This window comes from Myotis brandtii, unplaced genomic scaffold, assembly GCF_000412655.1.
Source record: "Myotis brandtii unplaced genomic scaffold, ASM41265v1 scaffold1643, whole genome shotgun sequence".
Lineage (NCBI taxonomy): Eukaryota > Metazoa > Chordata > Mammalia > Chiroptera > Vespertilionidae > Myotis > Myotis brandtii.
Genome location: NW_005356017.1, coordinates 1 through 21,450, shown reverse-complemented (window position 1 = coordinate 21,450; position 21,450 = coordinate 1).

The window sequence follows — 21,450 nt, the reverse complement described above, 5'->3', positions numbered from 1 at the left end:
CAAGTCCGCCGATCTGCACGCGGCCGCCTCCGTGGGGCCAGCGGCCCCCGCGCAGCCGTTAGCCCTGATGGCGAAGCTGAAGTGGCGCTGCCACAAACTCCGAGCACCCCTCCCCCGAAAGCAATAAAGGTATCAACTAACTTTCCTTAAAAACACACACACACTCACAAAAAACTGGCCAATTCAAGACAGACGGGGTGGGGTGGGGGGCGAGCTTTTCCAGGTGTCGAAAGGATACTACAATCTGAAGAAACAGCAGGAACAACGTTACAAAGGCCGGAGGACCCAGGTGCACTTGGCTAATGGCCCGAGGAGAGACCACAAACTGCACCGCCTACGGGGTCATGCAGAGCTCGTTAACGCCAGGTGAGTTGGGTTGGGGCACAACACAGGGTGGTGAGGCCAGGTTTCAAGAGAAGTCAGAGGTCTGGACTTTTACAGCAACTTTACCAATTGTTTAAATGGTGACCGTTACATGCAGGCACACATGCGTGCGTACCCTTTCTCACACACAAACACAGTAGCACTGGGTAAACCCGCACAGGGTAGCATGTCTTTGGACCCAGTTATGAGCTTTAAAGAAGAGCAGGCAGTGTTTAGGGGGCAAGAACGAGGTGCCAGGAAGCAGCAGGACAGGCCTTTGAAGAAGTCGGAGTGATACCCTGAAGAACATCTAACTAAGGAATCTGAGTTTTATCACGTGGGACTTGTCGCATCACTGGAGGATTCTAAGCCTCCGTGTGATATCAAATTTGTGTTAACAAATGATCAAATCTAGATCCAGCAAAATGGGGTTTGGATTTGAAAAAGGTAAGACTAGGGTAGAGAGACTGTTTACAGGGGTTACTAAAATAACACCGAATTATGCCCGGCTGGTGTGGTTCAGTGGTTGAGCATCGGCCATGATGTCACTGGTTCCATTCCTGGTCAGGGCACATGCCCTGGTTGTGGGCTTGATCCCCAGTAGGGGGCATGCAGGAGGCAGCAGATGGATGGATGTATATCATTGATGTTTCTCTCTATCCCTCTCCCTTCCCCTCTCAAAATCAATGAAAACATTAATAATAATACCGAATTACTAAAATTTGGAAAGAACCAAATGAGGATTTGAAAGATGAGAGAAAGATTTGAGAGCCAGCGAGAGTAACATTGAAAGGGCATAGGGAACAACGAGTTGCTGTGGGTGATGGGTGTCAGGGATGAGCTGGAGGTTTCGGTTTAAGTGACAGGTGTATGGAGGTGACCTAAGCCAGGAGAGGACAGGAGAAGGAGAGGATCTGTGTGAGAAGAAAATGTTTCCATCTTGAGTTGAGGGAGCTCTGGGACATGCGTGTGGAGATGTCGAGTCATGAGAATAACCAGGAACATTGACCCTGTGGTCAGGCAGAACAAGGTGAAAACCCACGCTCTGCTGGTTAGCAGGGTGACCTAGGGTAGGGCATGTAATTGATTTTGTCTAAGGCTCACTTTCCTTACCCATCAGATTGCCATAATCAGAGCATTTACCTCACGGGATCAGGGCATGGATTAATTGAGTTGACAATTAACACCATGCCTGGCACAGGCAAGCTCTCAATAAGAGATTGTTATTAATATTTTGATTTTGAGTCACAGAGTTAGAGAATTAAAGCTTCTTAAATACAGTGGGGCCTTGACTTACGAGTTTAATTCGTTCTGAGACTGAGCTCGTTAAGGAGCTCATTAAGGAGCTTGTTAACTCAAATTACTCTATCAACTCAATGCAAAAAATCAGCAGAGAGACAGCTGGTATCTCAAAAAACTCCTTAGTCGGGACACTTGTAAGTCAAGGCCCCACTGTAGTTCTGTTTGACCAAGGACAGGATTGATGCCAGCACCGTGGCAGGGTGAGTCTTCAGGTGGAAGGGTCAAGTGAAGTCACTTGTAGGGAGTGTAGGCTTCAAGGAGAAACTTATTTATAGTGTTTTATTTTAAGATACTTTATAGCGAGGCTCTTCAGTCCATGTCTCAAAGGTTTCCTCATCCTGGTGAGGGTCAAGTGAGGTCTCAGTTACTTGGTAGGGATAACTGAAGAGGTGAACACAGACTTAGCTGGAACCTCCTAGAACATAGAACATACGGTTTACAATCACTGAGGATCACATTAGGTTCATAAATCGCATTTGGATCAACTGTGGAGCTTTAAAAACTACAGATGGTGAAGTACTGACTCTGGAAACAGGTCTTGGGTGAGGTCCTGGCATCACTTGTATCTAACATACCCTCAGGATCGAGACACATGGTTCTAGCTTCTAGAGTGCTGTGGGTCCAGCAGACACTCAGCATGCCGGTTTTAAGGGTGTAGTGACCAGTAAGTAGCCCAGGTATGGGTTCAAGGAGATTGGTTTTGCATTATGGATCTCCTCTCAGAACCTGTGTACCCTTGGAGAAGTTAGTTAAGTTCTCTGAGACTCTATTGCCTTGTCTGAAATGGCAATGATTTTACTTTCCCCTGTGCTGTTATTGTGTTCATATGAGATGATGCCTGGGAAGCATCATTTGGCACATTAGCACACTCACTCCTCCTTCAAGTGCTTTCTTCACTTGACTCCTGGAACAAAGTGCCCTCTTGGTTTTCCTCCTATGTCACTGGCCGCTTCCTCTCAGCCTCCTCGGCTGGTACCTGCTTCCCTCCTCAGCTCCTAGCATGGTGTGTGCAAGGTTCGGCCTGGGTCCTCGTCACTGCTCACTTTACACTCACTTCCTTGGTGATCTCGAGGCTTTAAATGCCATCCCAATGATGACACTTCCCAAACCTGTACCTCCAGCCTGACCTAGCCCTTGTCTAGCCAACAGCCTAGAAGGCAACCATACTGGATATCTGTCTAATGGCTAGCTCAATCTTAATGGCACAAAACTCAACTCACAGTCTTTCCAACTTGAGCTTTTCACCGTATTGTATTCCTCTTTTCAGCTCAAAGTCAGCTTTGTTCTACCAGTTGCTCAGGCAAAAAGAAAAATTGAAGTAATCTTTGACGCCTTTTCTTCTCTCACATCCTACACTCAGGTATGTAACATATGCCTTGAAATGAGTCCAGACTCTGACCACTTATCACCATCTTTAAAAAAAATTTTTTTTTATTTTGTAGAGGGAGAGAGAGACAGAAACATTAATGATGAGAGAGAATCATTGATGGGCTACCTCCTGAATGCCCCCATCCCCCACCACTGGGGATCCAGCCCACAACTCGGGCATGTGCCCTGATTGGGAATCAAACCGTGACCTTCTGGTTCATAGGTCCATGCTCATCCATTGAGCCACACTGGCTGGGCCACTTCTAACCATCTTTACAGCCATGAACCTCCCCACCTCTGCTACCTGGACCATTTGCAGCTCATTCCACCATCAGTTCTTGTGTGAATTATTGCGCAGTTTCCTTCATTGATCTCCCTGCTTCCACCTTGTCCAGTCTATTCTCAACATTAGCCAGATCCTTTAAAAAACAGAAGTCAGATACTATCACTTTGTTTAAAATTTTTCTGTGGTTTTTGTCTCAGAATAAAAGCCAAAATCCTCACAGTGGTCTGCAAAGTTTTACAACTCTCTCTCCTTGTGAGCTCCCTGACCGCTTCTCCATGACTCCTCTACTCCATTACCACCTGCCTCAGTCACCCTGATCTCCAAGCTTGATGCTATTGTCCCTGCATATTCAGGAGACACAATAAAGTCTTTGAACAAAAGAGGCTCTCCTCTTAAGAGCAATGCTGCCTTCTCTGTAGGACAGAGCGGGTAGTGCTTTTATTTCATCCTTCTGCAGTAGAGACTGAGGAATGAGGCTCAGTGAGGTTTGAGGCTAGAGAGCTACATAGATAAGATCAGAGTTTAGCAGTGGTTCTCAACCTTCTGGCCCTTTAAATACAGTTCCTCATGTTGTGACCCAACCATAAAATTATTTTCATTGCTACTTCATAACTGTAATGTTGCTACTGTTATGAATCGTAATGTAAATATCTGATATGCAGGATGGTCTTAGGCGACCCCTGTGAAAGGGTTGTTCGACTGCCAAAGGGGTCGCGACCCACAGGTTGAGAACCGCTGGTTTAGAGGAACTTAAAGCCCTGATGAGAAATGCAGGTTTTATCCAAATATTGTGAAGTTTTAACCTGTAGAATGGCTTGATCAAATTTGCACTTTATTTTATTTTATTTATTGATTGATTTTTGAGAGAGAGAGAGAGAGAGAGAGAGAGATCAGTTGTTGCATTTTTTCATTGATTGCTTTTTGGAGATAGAACCCACAACCTTGGCTTACACTGTATCCAACTGAGCTACCAGGCCAGGTCCATAATTGCATTTTAATAAATTCATATGTTGGTAGTTCAAAGGATGGTTTCAAGCATGGTATATGGGCAAGAGTAGAGGCTGAGATAATTTCTATCAAAGGCCCCCGCCCCCCCATGGGCAAGATGTTTGGGGGAGGGGTCTCTGGTCTCCTTCCCATCCCCTTTACAGAGAAACCTGTAGGACATTCAGGCTAAGTTATCCAGTAGACAGGGATTGGAGGTCAGGGAAAGGTCTGGGCTCTGATAAAGATTAGGGCATCGTTTTGGGTCATGGAGACTAAGTTGTGCCATGTCACAGAGTCAACAAGAGTTACCAGGGCTCAAACCCGGGCAGTGATTTCAGAGTCAGGGCTTCGAATGCCTGTGCTCCCATAAATTCCTGTTCTCCTCCTTGCTCTCCACCCCCACCTGGAAAAACAGAACTTCACAGCTTGTGACACCACTCTCTAAACAAGATCTAAATATAGAGTTTCTTCGCTCTGACTTTCTATCTGCTCCTGTAAAACTTTCCTTTCCTTAATAGCCAAGTGTCTCTACGTGACCTGATGGAGGTGTTACCTAACTCGACTGTGGTAATAATTTTGTGACATATGTGTATTAAGCCAACACATTTACAGCTTAAACTTACACAATATGTCAATTATATCTCAGTAAATTTGGGGAAAGGGTATCTTTTGAAAGTAGTCTACACTTCTTAATTTATAACCTCCTATTCCTTTTTCAACTCATTCAACTTACAATTCTTATTTCTGCCCAAAACTCAATTTAGTCAAGGTCATGGCTGGCTTCTTCATTGTCAAATCTCAAGCTCCATCTTCAGTTGAGTAGGACACAGATAACCATATGCAGACTCTGCCATATGGTTAACGAATACTAAAAGTAGCTGAGATTGGTTAGAATCCATCGAGCAGGAAGTCAAGAAGAATACTGAGAAGGCCTGGCAGTGGTGGGTTGTAGAAGGATTTTGTAAAAACACATTTTATGGAAGGAAGAGGTTCACCCTCTAGTAAAAAACTAATAAACCTGTGTGGCTTGTTTGCTACAGTGAGTGCAGAAATCTGGTGCCAGGGTGGCAGTAAAAATCTTTCTAAACGTTGAAAAGCAGTGGCTAATTTAGATAAACCTATAGAACAGGTAAAGAGGTACCGGCATAAGGTGACACAAGAATTTCATGATGTACCATTTCTGCAGGTAGCAGTCCAGCTCAGTTGTACAATAGGAGGATCGATGACACCAGAAGCTATTCTGGTGACCTCATCACTCCTCACAGGAACTTTCTTAAAGGCCCACTTAGTTAATAATGTAAAAAATGTTTAAAAGGGTAAAATATTGCCCGGCCAGGTGTGGCTCAGTGGTTGAGTGTCAACCCAGGAACCAAGAGGTCGACACTTGGGGCATATGTCCAGCTTGTGGGCTCAGTCCCCAGTAGGGGGCGTGCAGGAGGCAGCCGATTCACTCTCTCATCACTGATGTTTCTATCTCTATCTCTATGTTTTTCTTAAAGTGTCTTTGGGTTGATATTTTACCCTTTTATTTTTTATTAGTATTTTTAAAAACATTTTTAATTGAGTTTAGAGAGGAAGGGAAAGGGAGAGATAGATAGAAATATCAATGATGAGAGAGAATCATTGATTGGCTGTCTCCTGCACGACTCTCACTGGGGACCAAGCCTGTTATCCAGGCATGTGCCCTTGACCGGGAATCGAACCGTTGACCTCCTGGTTCATAGGTCAATGCCCAACCACTGAGCAACACTGGCCGGGCTCCTTTAGCATCATATTGTGCTTTCAGTCGTCTCTGTTTGTATCATGTAGGCTGACTTGGGATCAAATTAAGCCTAGTCATCAGCTAGCTGTGTGACCTTTGAGTACACTTAACTTCCCTCTCCCTGAGTTCTCGCTCCCATTGGGAAGTATAAATATGCGTTTGCCAGGATTGTGGTAAAGATCAAACAGGGCGTGAATGCTCATGTGGTTAGCAACCGTGACAGTAGAGACTGGAGGGTCAGCTCTTCTGTGTGTAGTTTTACAAGGAGGCATTTATCTTGTCCTTTATTTCCCCAGTGCCCAGGTAAGTGTTGGAGACTCCTCCAATCTTGGATCCCTGGCTCTGCTTTGAAAGCCTTCAGCAAGCTGGCAGGCGATTGGAAAAATCACTATTTTAAGTTTTAGGTCACTGGCAGGAGGCCTGAGTTATGTTAATTTCAGAACCTGTGACAAGCTTATCTTCAGGTCTTGAGTATATTTTTAAAATAGAGATTGAAGTTTTCTCAAAGAGTCAAGGGAAGCCCTGTGGGGAGGTATCTTGTTTAGCATCTGCCTGTCATTGGACACCACTTGTACCCCCCAGGGGGAGACCTGGCTGCCTGAGAGCCCATCAAGCTGCAGGGCTGAGCGGCCTTTTTAAGAGAAGGGAGATAAGCGCCTCCGTCTGGGAGGGATTCCTGAAAGAGAAACGTCCATTCCACTGTCTTTCCTCTTTTCAGGAAAATAACTTCCCCCTACCAAGTCCATTTGTAGTTAAGTAAGATGTGCTACATCCTTGTCATTTCGTCAAAGTAAACATTTACCTTCAAAAACTGAGAAATGTTTAAAACCTGTACTTCCTTTTCTTTTCTTTAAAAAGAAAAGATTTCTCTGGTAAAACACTTTGGTCAAATGAAAATGTCCATGGAGACTCAATGTTAAACAATAAGAAACAGAAATTCTCTGGTTTAGGGAGGGGAGGTGACAGTAGAGACTGGTCACGAAGGTGATTGGTAGAAATAATCTCTACCGATTAGAGAGAACGCCCAGCAAACACTCATCCAGGGGCGCATGCAGTCCTGGGCGATGTGACAAGTGTAGCGAAGTGGCGGAAAGCAGCGGCAGGAGCTCAAACTGCTGGTTCCTCCCTTTATGGGGCCTTGGCGATACCCACACCAACTGGGAGCATCAGCACCACCGGAGGGGGCTTGTTGGAAATGCGGACTCTCAGGCCCCAGCCCAGATTTACGGAACCAGAATCAGGACCGCCAGGTGGTTGGCTGTACATTAAAGTGGGAGAAGCACTGATCGGTGCGGCAGACAGACCTGGTGACCCCCTTATTACCACCTCCTGGTGTGCGTGCCTTTGCGTGCTGTTTAGCCCCTCCCTGCATCTTCCTGTGCAATGCAGCTCCCACCATTACCTTCCTGAGTAGCCCTGTCATTCATTATCAGTGCCAGTGCTACCTTCTTTTGGAATGACCTTGAACATTGTATTTAAAATACTGCTCAGATACCTTGATCAGTGGGAGAAGCACTGATCAGTGTGGCAGACAGACCCGGGTGACCCCCTTATTACCACCTCCTGGTATGCGCGCCTTTGCGTGTGGGTGGCACTTGTGACCGACTGCTAGCCAGAAGGGTATGGTCAAGGTGAAGAGATTTTGTCCATGTACTTAATGTCTCAAATTGGTTGGATCTGAGCTAGAAGGGAGTGTACTTGGGTGGGCCTGACTTTACCAGGTGAACTCAGGTGAGGTGAACCTTCCCAAGGTGAGAGACACCATGTGGGGAGGAGCAGCAGGGGGCCTTTGGGGCCCGAGGGCGGCTTCCAGCCAAAAGCCAGCAAAAAGCGAGGCCCCATCATAAGGCTTCAGGGAGAGTCTTTCTGCCAATCACCAGAGTGACCTTGGCAGCAGATTCTCCCCCAGATGAGCTGAGGATAAAAATGCAGCCCCGCCGACACCTTGATCGCAGCCTGTTAGACCCTGAGCAAAGGACCTTTAAGTCATGCCGGACTCCTGACCAACAGAAAGTGTAAGTTTACAAATGTGTGCTGTTGTAAGTTGTTATATCAATAGAGACCCAATACATCTAGGGCAATCTTTTTGTCCACTCTGTTTTAGTTTGCCTAAATGTGAAAAGGGGCACAAAAAGAGTATTAACCATGGAGTTATTTACAGATTAATTAGAAATATGTAAAGTGCTTAAAACTGTGCTTGGTAAAACATGGTAACTGCTTTTAAAAGTTGTGCTATTATAGCATATTACTAGTACAAAAGACGTACATGATTATAATTCCCTGTCTTTTGAAAACTGCTTTTTAATGAGGCTGAAGCCGCATAGACAGAGTGGATGGCAGTCAAGGAATGAAGTTGTGTTTTTTGTATATGAGCTCCCAGGACATCCCAAGGGTGTCTTTTGAATTTACTGCAGTAAACATGTAAGTGCTGCCAGAGTCTATGTAGCTTCTTGTGTTAGGTTTATTCACTGAAGAGAATCTGTCCAGCGCCTCCTGGTTACAACGCTAAGTGGAAACCGTGTATCTCATCTTCATCTTCCAGACAGGTTAATTGAGCTGTGGAGGAAATCATTCTTCCACCTTGTGGAAGACATACATGACAGACATAGAATTGAAATCTAGCAACTGGATTCAAGCTCAGGTTCTCTGAACACCCTAGGCTGTTTGTGATGTGGCACTGATGGGTTCAGGTACAGGATGGAGGACAGATATTTCCCAATGCAAATTTCAACACTTGTTTCTTTCTTCTGTCTGCCCCTCTTAACCCGCCAATCAATAACCATCCATTTTCCCCCCTTTAACAGAAACTTTGTTTGGGGATTTGCCAAATGTTACTTCTGATGACACGCCCTCCCCTGAAGGAATACGCGGGGCAAAAGCTGCATGGCTGCTATCATGACAATAAAACTAGAATGGGAGATAAATGAGACCCTTTTCCTGAGAAGGAAAAACAATACTTTTATTGTTTAGCCCCTCCCTGCATCTTTCTGTGCAATGCAGCTCCCACCATTACCTTCCTGAGTAGCCCTGTCATTCATTATCAGTGCCAGTGCTACCTTCTTTTGGAATGACCTTGTGCATTGTATTTAAAATACTGCTCAGATACCTTTAACTCTAAAGCCTTTCAGGAGGCTTGCATGTGGCAGCTCCTGTCACATTGCTCTTTGTTATGGAGCTCCGTATGCATTCAGGAGTGCTTGTTGTTCTTCCCTATGAAAGACACACGTTTGATTCTTGGCCAGCACCACAGGTGAGGTCACTCTATAACTGAACTTTCACAAAACACCGGCTGCTCTGTGCCACCCCATTCCCCCAACCTATTCTTCCCTCAGAAGCCTTTTCTGAGCCACTGAAGGATGAGATAAGGAAACAGGTTTATCTCCCTCAGTCCGTGCTTTACTTTTCATTCTTTTATCAAGGAAGGGTTTCGTTTTTGTTGCTCATGTAAATGGACTATTTTCACCGCAGTCCGCTTGCTGAGGAGGCAGCTGAGTTGTGGAAACTGTATGCCCTCAGATCCTCAATATAATATGATAGAATACATTTTTTTTCTTGTTTGTTAATCAATTTAATATGCCGTTCTTGATGTTTACAGCTTACATCTCAGTTAATATACGGGGATCTGCGTGTATATATAACTACTTATTTATGTCCTTGCATTAGAGGTCCCTGGGTTTCTAATGTACTCTAGCCCTAAGATGCCAACACCAGTGACAATTCTTTTATTGTGTTAAAAAATAGTAAGAGAATATTTGTAACCCATTCAAAAATACTTGATTTAGGGATAGTAAAAAAGAGTGAGCGTAAGCTTTCCTTTAGCACATTATTAAGGCTAAAGGTATCTAGATAACGCCAATACAATACAATAATGATGATGATCATAATTATACCTGCTTTTAAATCTAAATCCAACTAAGTTAGTGTGCATTCATTTTTAATAACTTAGAAAAGCGACATGACAAATTCTTGAAGAATCTTTCAAAGACAAACAGTGCTCAAGAGTAATAAAGATATTTTTAGGTAACAGAGTTTCCTTCAGAAAGCTTTCAAGTCACGGTGTTTTCATGAAAACACTCGACTAAGTATGGGAAAAATTATTTTACACAAGGCAAATGTAAGGCAGTGAGCTTAATTACGCCTTTGCATCAGAAGCACAGCAAAGGTACCAGGTCTAGATTACGTTGTATTGCGTTTGTTTCCTGTGTGCCTTCTAATGCACACGTTGGAGACAGTATAGGCTATGAACGGGAAAAATTAGATGCAGTGTACACAGACGCAGCTAGGACAGCTGCTGGAATGCTGATGTGCACATGTAAGCATCAGTTGTTCTCCACAGCACACCTCCGCCCCCAGGGACCTGTAGACACCCCCACCCCAGCAACTAAAGGATTAACACCTGACACACTTGGACCTTGGAGACGCAGCTCAAAGTCAGTGCCAAGGCTGTCCCAGTGGTTCTCTATTTTGAATGTTACCCATGGAAACAGTTGTTTAATGAGTAATGGTGATGCAAGTGAAGTTTCAGGGGCGTGTTGCTGTTTTCAGGGGCGTGTTGCTGTCTTTAAAAGAATAGTGGTATGTCTCCTTTCTGTTGCAGTGTGTTTTGTTACATTTTCATCTCAAACTCTAAAAATGTTCTCCTGTTCTGAAAAGTTCCCACCTGGAAAGCTATATTATGGGGTCTGGTATTTGAAAATCTGAATACCTTAACGAGGCTGCTAAAGTCCTCTTACTGAGACAGGAAAGGGGGGTGGAAAAAAAGTGGTGTGTCTACATATGTTTTAAAGCCGTAATCTCCGGAGACCAGAAATGGTGTCAGTACGACTTCTTAGAGCAGTGGTTCTCAACCTTCCTAATACCGCGACCCTTTAATATAGTTTCTCATGTTGTGGTGACCCCCAATTTCATTGTTACAAATTGAACATAATTAAAGCATAGTGATTAATCACAAAAACAATATGTAATTATATATGTGTTTTCCGATGGTCTTCGGCGACCCCTGTGAATGGGTTGTTCGACTCCCAAAGGGGTCGCGACCCACAGGTTGAGAACCGCTGTCTTAGAGGGAGCCAGGATTTGGCTATGTGGCCACAAATCTTGCTGGTTATGATAAGCTGGCCTCAAACACATAGAAATAAAGAAGAGGTTGTGATCTTCACTGGAAGACAGACAGTCTGTGCATTGAGCTGGTAAACCTCATGAGTTCTTTTTCTTTACATGAGGGAGGACTAGTAACTGAGGCTTGAAATATCTATAAACAACCCACTCTTGTCTTTCTGCAATGATGGTATGACACAGTTAAAGCAACATTTCAGTAGTAAAGAGCCACAGTAAATTTCTAACATTATCTAGATGTCTCTCTCCAATGTCAAGACTAGTTCTTGGGGAAGGAGGTTGAAGATTAAAAATTCAGATGTTTTTATCTGTCTCAAAGGCTGTTCAGAAATGCTGTCTTAGGATAGGTTAATCCCAACCTTCATCTTATACAAGTCAAATTGATTATTTCCCCTTTAAGGCCGTAACTCATTTGCATTTCTAATCCCTCTTTTCCAAGTAAAACTCTCTTCTAGTTAGCAATACCCAACCCACGTCAACAAGATGCAGATATTGCTGATTGATAACAGTTTAGTTTTGCTCCTTCCAAGGCCGTGTGTACTCAGGTGGCTTTCTGGGTCTCATTCCTGAATGCTGTTGGTGACGTTTTGTGGCTTCTGATGGAGTGACAGACCTGAAGCCCACAGCCTGATTTTTCAGTCAGCGGTTGGATAATGTGATCTCATTTTCCCTCTTGCTATAGTCTCCCTCTGAGCTTGGCTTCCAGAAACAACTCAGTTACATTTTAGTCTAAATATACAGCTGAGTTGCTTGACCTTTCTATTCTGCAAAGTCTCTGGGGGCACATCTGGCTATCAGCTACCCCCTTTCACATTTCATAGCAGCAGGCAGAACATGTCCTTATTCACTACTTTTTCAGCCACTGGCTGGTCTGCGCAGCAGGCGGCTGTGTTGTGATTGGGAAGTAGCCTTCTCACTGACCTAATATTTATTTAACCAAAAGCGACCTCTGGGGCTAACCTACAAGCAGAGTGAGCCTCAATCAGTCATTTTCTGTACACCCAGTGTGTATTAAGCATGCCAGGAACTTGTGATTAGAAACTTCGATAGGGAGGGGTTTATATTCACGCAGGCTCCTGGAATACCTTTGGGGTTCTCAACTTATAGTGGGAACATTCGTGAAATATGGAAGGGAAACAGCAGTGCAGTGGATATTATAGTATAGATCAAGATACAAGCAGAGATCTGTGTTAGAGGCAAGTCCCTTTGGTTAAATTGATACTTTTAGTACATTTCAGTGAAAGGAGCCTTCTATTTTAAAGTGACTAGGTGTAAATAAAATGAAAGAAAAGTTTTACTTTTTAAAAAAAGGATAAACCATGAACTTGCTATGTTTTAATCTTTTTAAAGCTCTAAAGTATAAAAATATTTAGGCAGATTTTTAAAAAATCTTCATCTGGATATATGTTTTTGTTAATTCTATTGAGAGAGGAAGGGAGAGAAACATTGGTGTGAAAGAGAAACATCAACCGGTTGCCTCCCATACGTACCCTAGCCTGGGATTGAACCTGCAATCTAGGTATGCACCCTGACCAGGAATCAAACCCATGATCTTTTGGTGTATGGGACAACGCTCCAACCTCCTGTGCTACCCAGCCAGGCTGGACTGATCTTTAAGTTGCATTGCAGGTCCTCAGTTTTTCTTTCTCAGAAGTCAACTTATTTCTTAATCAAACTAGCTCTTCTTATCCTCAAAATTATCCTAGAAAATCCATATATCAATCAAATGTAATCCATAACTCCCCCACTTTGCCTAGTACCTGAACCCACCAAAGACAGCTATCAGCCAGCCACCACTTACCTATCTTTATAGCTTGCCTCCACACCAGTCCCTCTGCCCCTTGTCCAATCCTCACTTCACATGCTACCCTTTGGCTTCTCTCCTATGTCTTTCTATTCTTACTCACTGAGGTAAATGTGTTCCTAGAGAGCAGGAGCCATGTAACAAGCACTATAACAATGTCCATAATCTCCAACACATAAGTGTTGGTGGTATCAACACATTCACTGAGTTTGCTTAGTTGGGAGGCAAAAGGAAAGGACTTAGCTCTTGGAATGCTTACTCTTGGGGTGCTGTCCAGGAACACAGCCTCCATGTCAGGAGATGCCATGCCAAGTGGATTGGCCATGCATAGACACTTCAGTCAGTAGTTGTCAGCTGAGTTCCCAGTCAACACCCAGTTATGAGGAAGGTCTCCTGGATCTCCAGCTTAGTTGAGTGATCAGACATCTTTGGCCCCAGCAGCCATGTAATTGCACCTACATGAGAGACCCTGAAAGGCAACCTCGCAGATGACCCTGGTCAACCAACAGGAACCTTTTCTAGGTGGCAAAAGTGTTTCCTTTTTTTTTTCTTTGTTAATCCTCACCTGAGGGTATTTTTCCATTGGTTTTTAGAGAGAGTGGAAGGGAGAGGGAGAGACTTACAGAGAGAAACATCAATGTGAGAGAGATACATCAATTGGTTGCCTCCCACAAGCACTCCGACCAGGGCCAGGGATCTAGCCTGCAACCCAGGTATGTGTCCTTGACTGTGAATCAAACCCTTGACCCTTCAGTCCACGGATGCTTTATCCACTGAACCAAACCAACTAGGGCAGTATCTCCCTTTTTAATAGGGTAATGATCATCTGAAGGTTGTAGTTTTGGAACCTTTCAAGTAGATAAGTCTTCTAAGAATCTTCAAGGTATTGTCTCACCCATGGTTGCCAAATAAAATATAGTATACAACATATGGCAATATTTACACTAAAAATTTATTCTTTGTTTATCTGAAAACAAATTTAACTGGACCTCTATTTTATTTGCTAGACTTGGCAGCATAGCATACCCTGAATCTCTACCCAGTAGAGAAAGGAGCTGGTCTCCAAGGGGCTACTCATCTTTCCTATCCATATTTCATTCCTTGGTTCCTGTTAGATCAATACAGGAAGTAGATTTCCTGGATCAATCAAATCCAGTTATTGAAGTATTGTAAACCTTTTTTCAAGATCCTCCAAGCAAACATTCACTCCCAACACTCCTAAAACTTTTATACATATGGAACTCAAACCTATAAAACAGATCCAAAAGCAACTAGAACTTGGACTTTGGATATATCAAATGCAAATAAAAGTAAGCTTTGACTAAAACAAAGCGTTACTGGTTTTGTTTTGTCCCCGAAGGATAGAGAGAAGGAAAAAGAAACCAAAGAATTTGAACTATTTTGAGCAACGAAAAACAACCTTAAAGTTCATGCAAAAATAATACCAATTGCGTTTAATTTTTTATTGCTTTATAGTTTTAAAAAAATTCTCATCTAATTTGAATTGCACAAGAACCTGTGTGAAATGGAAAAATGATAGATCATTTTTTAAATATTTTATTGATATTTTACAGAGAGGAAGGGAGAGGGATAGAGAGCTAGAAACATCGATGAGAGAGGAACATTGATCAGCTGCCTCCTGCACACTCCCCACTGGGGATGTGCCTGCAACCAAGGTACATGCCCTTGACTGGAATCGAACCTGGGACCCTTGAGTCTGCAGGCCGATGCTCTATCCGCTGAGCCAAACCGGTCAGGGCAGATAGGTCATTTTTTAATCCTGTGGGCCTTAACACTGACTATCATTCAATACATTGTTTTTAAGTTGAATAATTATTTCCATTTACCTATGAGGAAACTGAGGTGCCAAGAAATTATGTTAATTGCCACTGCCTTAATTGAATAATGTGTGACAAAGCCAGGACTTCAACTTGGTGTTCTCACTCTTGATTAAGTGGTTTCCCCATTATGCTATGCAACCTCTGGAAATTCTGTAGCCAAAAAAAGTCCATTTAAGCAATAAGCAAACATAAAAGTCAGTAAAGGTGAGGAAAATGCTGACTCAACTAATATTACTGAATACCTATTAAGCTACATATCAAGTACTAAACTGAGTGGTTTTGCACACTTTTTCTCACTTCACAGGAACTATCAGTAGCATTAATGCTGAATTGACATATCTAAGCCTACAAAGCCAACAATATGAAAATAAGTTTAAAAGTTTCAGAGCAGTAAAAATAAATGCCAAACCCTATGTTCATGTAGTCATCCAACACATATTTATTGAGGACTCATTATACATTAGCCACTCAGTAGGCTCTGAGAAACCGGATGTGACCCTGCTGTCTTAGATTTTTGAGTGGAGTGGTTGATGAACGTAAGATACAGCCCAGGCACTGAAACTGTTTTTCCTTACTCATCACAGAGCTCCTTAAATGATCACATAGAATCTATGTATCTTGGACAAATTCTAACAAGCTCAGTTATGTTATCCCATCGACACAGGTTGGAAACTGCAATGAGAAAAATCTATTTAGAGCATCTAAGAAGCCACAGTTGACCATCTGGCAGTAGAGGACACAGCAGACACATTCCATTGCATGTGAGTTTGAAGTTACATAATATATTGGCTAAAGATCCATACAAACCCCAGTAAGTTATAAGCCCTGAGACTGCCATTGATTTTTGACATAATAATTTAATTGATGTTTTTATTTATGAGCCAGATATACTAGTATATGCCAACTAAGCTACTAAATAAAACAATGCATTGTAGAAAGCTATATCAAAATAATACATAATTAAAACAATTATCTGGAAAATGTTCCTATATTGAATACCTTATTCTATGATAGTATTAAACAAGATAGAATTGTTAGAACATCAAAGGCAATTACACACATAAAACAATGAAAGTCGTTCATTTCTACCCTCACTTTAAAGCATGAATCTTTCTGCAATTTATATTGTTGGTATGAACAGCATCCTTGGCAATTTCTATGTTACATGCTTTCGTTAGGTTGAAACACTAACGAAAAATTCCAAAACAAACCCAAACAACATAAACTAAGCAACCAGAAAAATCTTCAGAGGACTAGAGGCTGCCTTTTGCAGAGTTGGCCTACTTGAGGTCTTGGGGAAGCTCTAAAATTTTTTATCTGCTCTCACATGACACCTAAAGAAAATCTGATTATAAATTTAGGCAAAGTTTACTATCTCATGGCATTAGAGTCCATATGGATGTGGCCATTGTACGTATTCTTTCTGCATTTTCCCTTGCTCTTCCTTATTAAAATGGTGTCTGTCAATGAAATAAGAAAAGAAGTTGTTAAGATTTATGAAATTATAATCCACAAATACCAGCATAATGGCATTGCTGGTGTTGTCATGTAAGAGAGTAAAACATAAGATAGGTTTGTCTTTAAGTGCAGTCGACAAATGCTTTTGCTAAAACCTCACTTTGCTGTATAGAGTTAACTACTTTTAATTTTGTCTGCTTGGCTCTCATTTTTCTTTCTTTTAAAAATTTTTTTTATTGATTTAAAAAATATGTTTTTATTGATTTTAAAGAGAGAGAAAGGGGTAGGGATAGAAAGATAGAAACATCCACCGGCTGCCTCCTGCTAGTCTAACAGTTATGCATGCCATGGAGAAGATGCCAACTAATTAATGACAGTATTGAGCCAAGTCTGACGGTGAATCTTTGTTAAGAAGCATATTGTTAGCTCAGGTTGAGCTCATTCTCAGAACAAGATTCTTGTTCCAGTGGTGTTGGGGAGGTAAATACTGATACCTCTCAAAAGGGAAGGTTGTGTTCCGTTTTCCTGCCAAATACTTGTCCTTCCTGGTGAACAAGGACATTGTAATAGTATCCACTTAAAAGTCATACAGTAAATCTTGGTGATCACATTGGCTAATGAGTTTGATCTTGCCCGGGAAAGATTAGCCTTTCCTTTTTCCTAAGAAAGACCTACTCTGAAAGGAATTTATCAAGTCATGTGTGGCCAGCTTTCCGAAGTAACTGCAGGTCTCGATTCACTTCCTCCCTGGACAGGAATACGTTTCTCTGGCAAGTGAACAAGTCACCTTTGCCTTAGATTGGGCTCTTCTGAATTCTAATCAAAAGTAGTTTCATCATCACAGGCAACCTTTCAGGGATTCTTTTCCCTTAGCGTAGTCTCTTTCAGCCCCAAATCAATGTGTGTGAGCGCCTGTGTGTGTGAAACAAGTGGCTACTTTTAAATGTATGTGGCTCTTTGCCATATCCCAATTGGAGTCCCATTGAGCTGCTAGAAGGAAAGGAGACTCACAGCACTAGAGGTGAACTGCAGTGAGAGAGAGAGGGCATAGCTGGATGCCTTACCCCATGAATCAGCAACAGGGTATGTGTTTACTTGGTCTGTGCCAGAGACACCATAGTTTCTGATATACTTTATTCGTCTCTGTTGTATTTCACAAATGGGCTAATATGGCAGAAGACGTAGATTCTGTGGTCAGAAAGATCTGGTTTTAAATGCAAACTTAGTGACTTACTAATTAATTGCACGATCTCAGGGACTTTCTGAACCTCTCTGTGCCGTGGTTGGTGAAATGGGAGACAATAAAAATGCTAAAGGTTTATTTCCGTTGATGTTGGTGAAGTTCTGAGCACCTAGTGGGCGCTCAAGCGTTCATCGTTAGACTCTGATTCTACCTGTCAGTGCAGCAGCTTGGCCACTTGCTCAAGTGGGCAGTGTCTGTCCCCTGAGGCAGTTCCTCACTAGCAGCTGAAGTGTGACGTGAAGCCTGGGCACACTATTGAACTTAGTGCCAATGATTGGATTGTGACAGACACCCCACTTCTAAGTTAGAATGGAACGACCAGCTCACTGTGTCCTCCCTCCTTACATTCTGAGAGTGAGCTCCGCCTGAGAGTTAGGATTCACTTCCTGAATCTCACCGCATCTCTACACCAGTGGCTTTCAACCGTTTTCATCTCATGCACACATAAACTAACTTCTAAAATCTGCAGCACAACAAAAAATATATTTTTTGCCGATCTGATAAAAATAGGTATTAATTTGATTTACTCACCCCCGGACAGCTATTGTTGTGTTGGCTGTTGTCAGTTTTATTTGACAGTCTAAGGCAGTGGTCGGCAAACCGCGGCTCGCGAGCCACATGTGGCTCTTTGGCCCCTTGAGTGTGGCTCTTCCACAAAATACCCCGTGCGAGCGCGCATGTACAGTGCGATTGAAACTTCGTGGCCCATGCGCAGAAGTCGGTATTTTGTGGAAGAGCCACACTCAAGGGGCCAAAGAGCTGCATGTGGCTCGCGAGCCGCAGTTTGCCGACCACTGGTCTAAGGGAAGAGAGGTCAGTGCTCCTGACAATAGTCAGGTAGTGCATGTTTTAAAAATTCTTGCAGCACACCAGGTGGAAGTCCCTGCTCTATGCCATTGATTTAAAACTGAGTCTTTCTAACCCCTCTGATATTAACATTTATATCCATGTTTCAGACCAAACGTCATCAGTGGAATAGGAAGAATGACTCTGAGAGGTTTCATAGTCTCTCTCACACAGAAACCAGATTGGGAGGCCTGGAGGTTACTTGGAACCATACCTCTGCCCTCAGATAGAACTGGACTCAAAGCTTCTTTTTTTTGTTTAGCCTTGATTATCTAGTAAATCTAATCATATCGTCACCAAGGAAGAATACATACAACTTAAGATCTCTCTGCAGATTTCCCTTCTTTGTATGTGATCTAATTTTTATTTTCTGAGCCCGAGTTTGTGCTTACCTGTAATTCACAGCAGGAGCTCTTCCAAAAGCAATCTGCAGTTTGCTGAATCCAACATGGGCTGCGGAGACTGGTTTCTCTCTTTATCTAGTAAAATGCTATTTATTAAAGCACTTTGAAAGGATTTGAGTTCTCTTAAACTTTTCTAGTAGTTTGCATATTCACTCAGGATACTCTGAATAAAAAAAATAAAATACAATTTTATAGCAGAAAACATTTGAAACACAGGTGAAAGTAGAGAATATAGCATGGTAACATCCATGTACCCTGAATCTCCATCACACAAGCTAATGGCCAAGCTTGTGTCATCTACATACATACCCACCCTCCTTCCATTGTCATAGTATGCTGAACTAAACCGTAGACAGTATATCATTTTATTATAAATATTTCAGCCTGGCCTGTCTTTCTAAAACATATGGTAGTTTCATTTATTTGTTTGTTTGTTTATTTATTTAAAGTATATTTTGATGGATTTCAGAGAGGAAGGGAGAGGGAGAGAGAGATAGAAACATCAATGATGAGAGAGAATCATTGATTGGCTGCCTCCTGCACACCCCCTCCTGGGGATCGAGCCAGCAACTTGGGCACATGTCCTTGACTGGAATCGAACCCAGGACCCTTCAGTCTGCAGGCTGACACTCCATCCACTGAGCCAAACCAGCTAAGGTCGTTTTCTTACTTTTAATATATTCTTAATACCATGATCACACCTAAAAGATAAATAGTCATTTTTTAACATTATGATCAGTTAGTTAGGGTTCAAATTCTACCAAATGAATCACTTTTAACTGCATAAAACTGCCTCCTCTTTTCCCAGGTGTGGTTTCTAGAGTTAATCATCAACATCTGTGGTCCCCACTGAATGGCTACTCTGTCTACCAAAAATCTTGACCACCAAGTTGATCCACTTTTACTCAGAACTTGGGATATTCACTGGAGACATCATGTGCCAAGGCCCAAGAGAGCCACCTGCACTGAGCAACAGGAGGGATGGGCCATGAGGATCCACATACATCCGTGAAACATTGAGCCAGTGGTGGCTAAGAGTGGGAATCAGAGAAAGCGTATGCTTCACTCATTAGTAAGTGGGTGATGCAGGGGTGTGGGCAGGGTCCCTCATTATAGATGGGGGAGACTGCATTGCTAGCTGCTGCCTCCACACAGTCTCCCACACGGTGCAGCCTAGTAGTGGGGGTTGGAGAAGAGAGGCTGGGATTGGCATCTGTCATTCTAGAATGTTCTTTCCAATCAACCCAGGAAGGAAAGCAAGGATAAAGCCCTCCCAGGATGGAAGGGACATGCTGTCTCACTAACACCCCACTCTCCAACTCCCCTCGCTGGGCGAGGCTGTGCCCTGAGAACAGTGCTGACAGATGGACATGTCCCACCAACATCCCTCCTCAAGTCTGTCTATTGGGCATGTTCCAGCAGGGTAATGCCTGAGTCAGGGGGCTGGTGGGGGGCCTGGCCACAGTGGTGGTCAATGCACCTCACCAGTAGGCCCTCTCTGGGAGAGGGTGGCAGCTTCCCAGCAACCTTTGGTGGAAACTGCAGAGACAGGACAGGACAGTCACTGGCTTGACTATTAGTGTCACCTCCGGGCTTGTGGAGGACAAGCGCCCAGAGCAGATCAGTGCCTGGGGTTGTCTGGGAAGTAACAAGGCTTTGTTCAGGGAAGAGATGCACACTGGTATTGGGGTAGTTTGATAGCACCTGGGGATGGTGTTTTCCTTGTTCCCTCTAGACTTGATTTAATGTGGCTACCCACCCAGCCACCAGGGAGAAGGACCTCGGCCCACCTCTCCAGCCTCTCCTGGTCCCTTTATCCAGCGATGGGCAGCTCCTACCACTTCCTCAAAGCACCTAGCTCTGTTGACTTGTGGCCTTCACGTTTCTTCCTCTGTTTGGGACACTCATTCTTTTCCATGTCTAATTCCCACTCCTTCCTCAGGTCTCAGCTTAAAGGCCCCTGGCTCAGGCAAGCCACATTTCACCCCAGTAGGTGAGAGGCTGCTGCTATATGCTCCTAAAAGGCCCTCTGTTTCTCCGATTATACCTCACTTATGCTATTGCTTGTTCATTTGCATCTCTTTCCTGTTCCACTGTTAACACTTGAAAGTCAGCCCCTCCTCCCCTGCATCTTGCTCACTCCTTTAATCCCAGTGCCTGCTACAGTGTCTGACACGTGTAGGTACTTAATGAATATTTATTGAATGAATGAATGATTTCAGTTTATATTATATTTAGGAAATAGGTTTGAGCCAAAATTTTGAGCTGGCTTGAAAACATTAATAAAGGACCTAACTAATTAGGAATAAGACCTTAACTGGCTTATAAAATTTTTTGCTGATAGAGAGGGGAGTAAGGGGCAGAGAGAGTGGACATTGAGCCATTCTTCATACCATGCTAACCTGTGCTATTGACAGGACATGTGGCTCTACACAGAAAATAGGAAAAACCTCCTGTCATGAATGCCCTGGGGGGCTATGTGAAGTCCCTCTAGCGCTGGGGGACTTGACATAGAGTTCAGAACCCGAGAGCCCCAGATGCTGTTATCACAGTGCAGTGGGGCCTTGACTTACGAGTGTCCCGACTAACGAGTTTTTTGAGATACCAGCTGTTTCTCCGCCGATTTTTTTGGACTAAGTTGATAGAGTAATTTGAGTTAACGAGCTCCTTA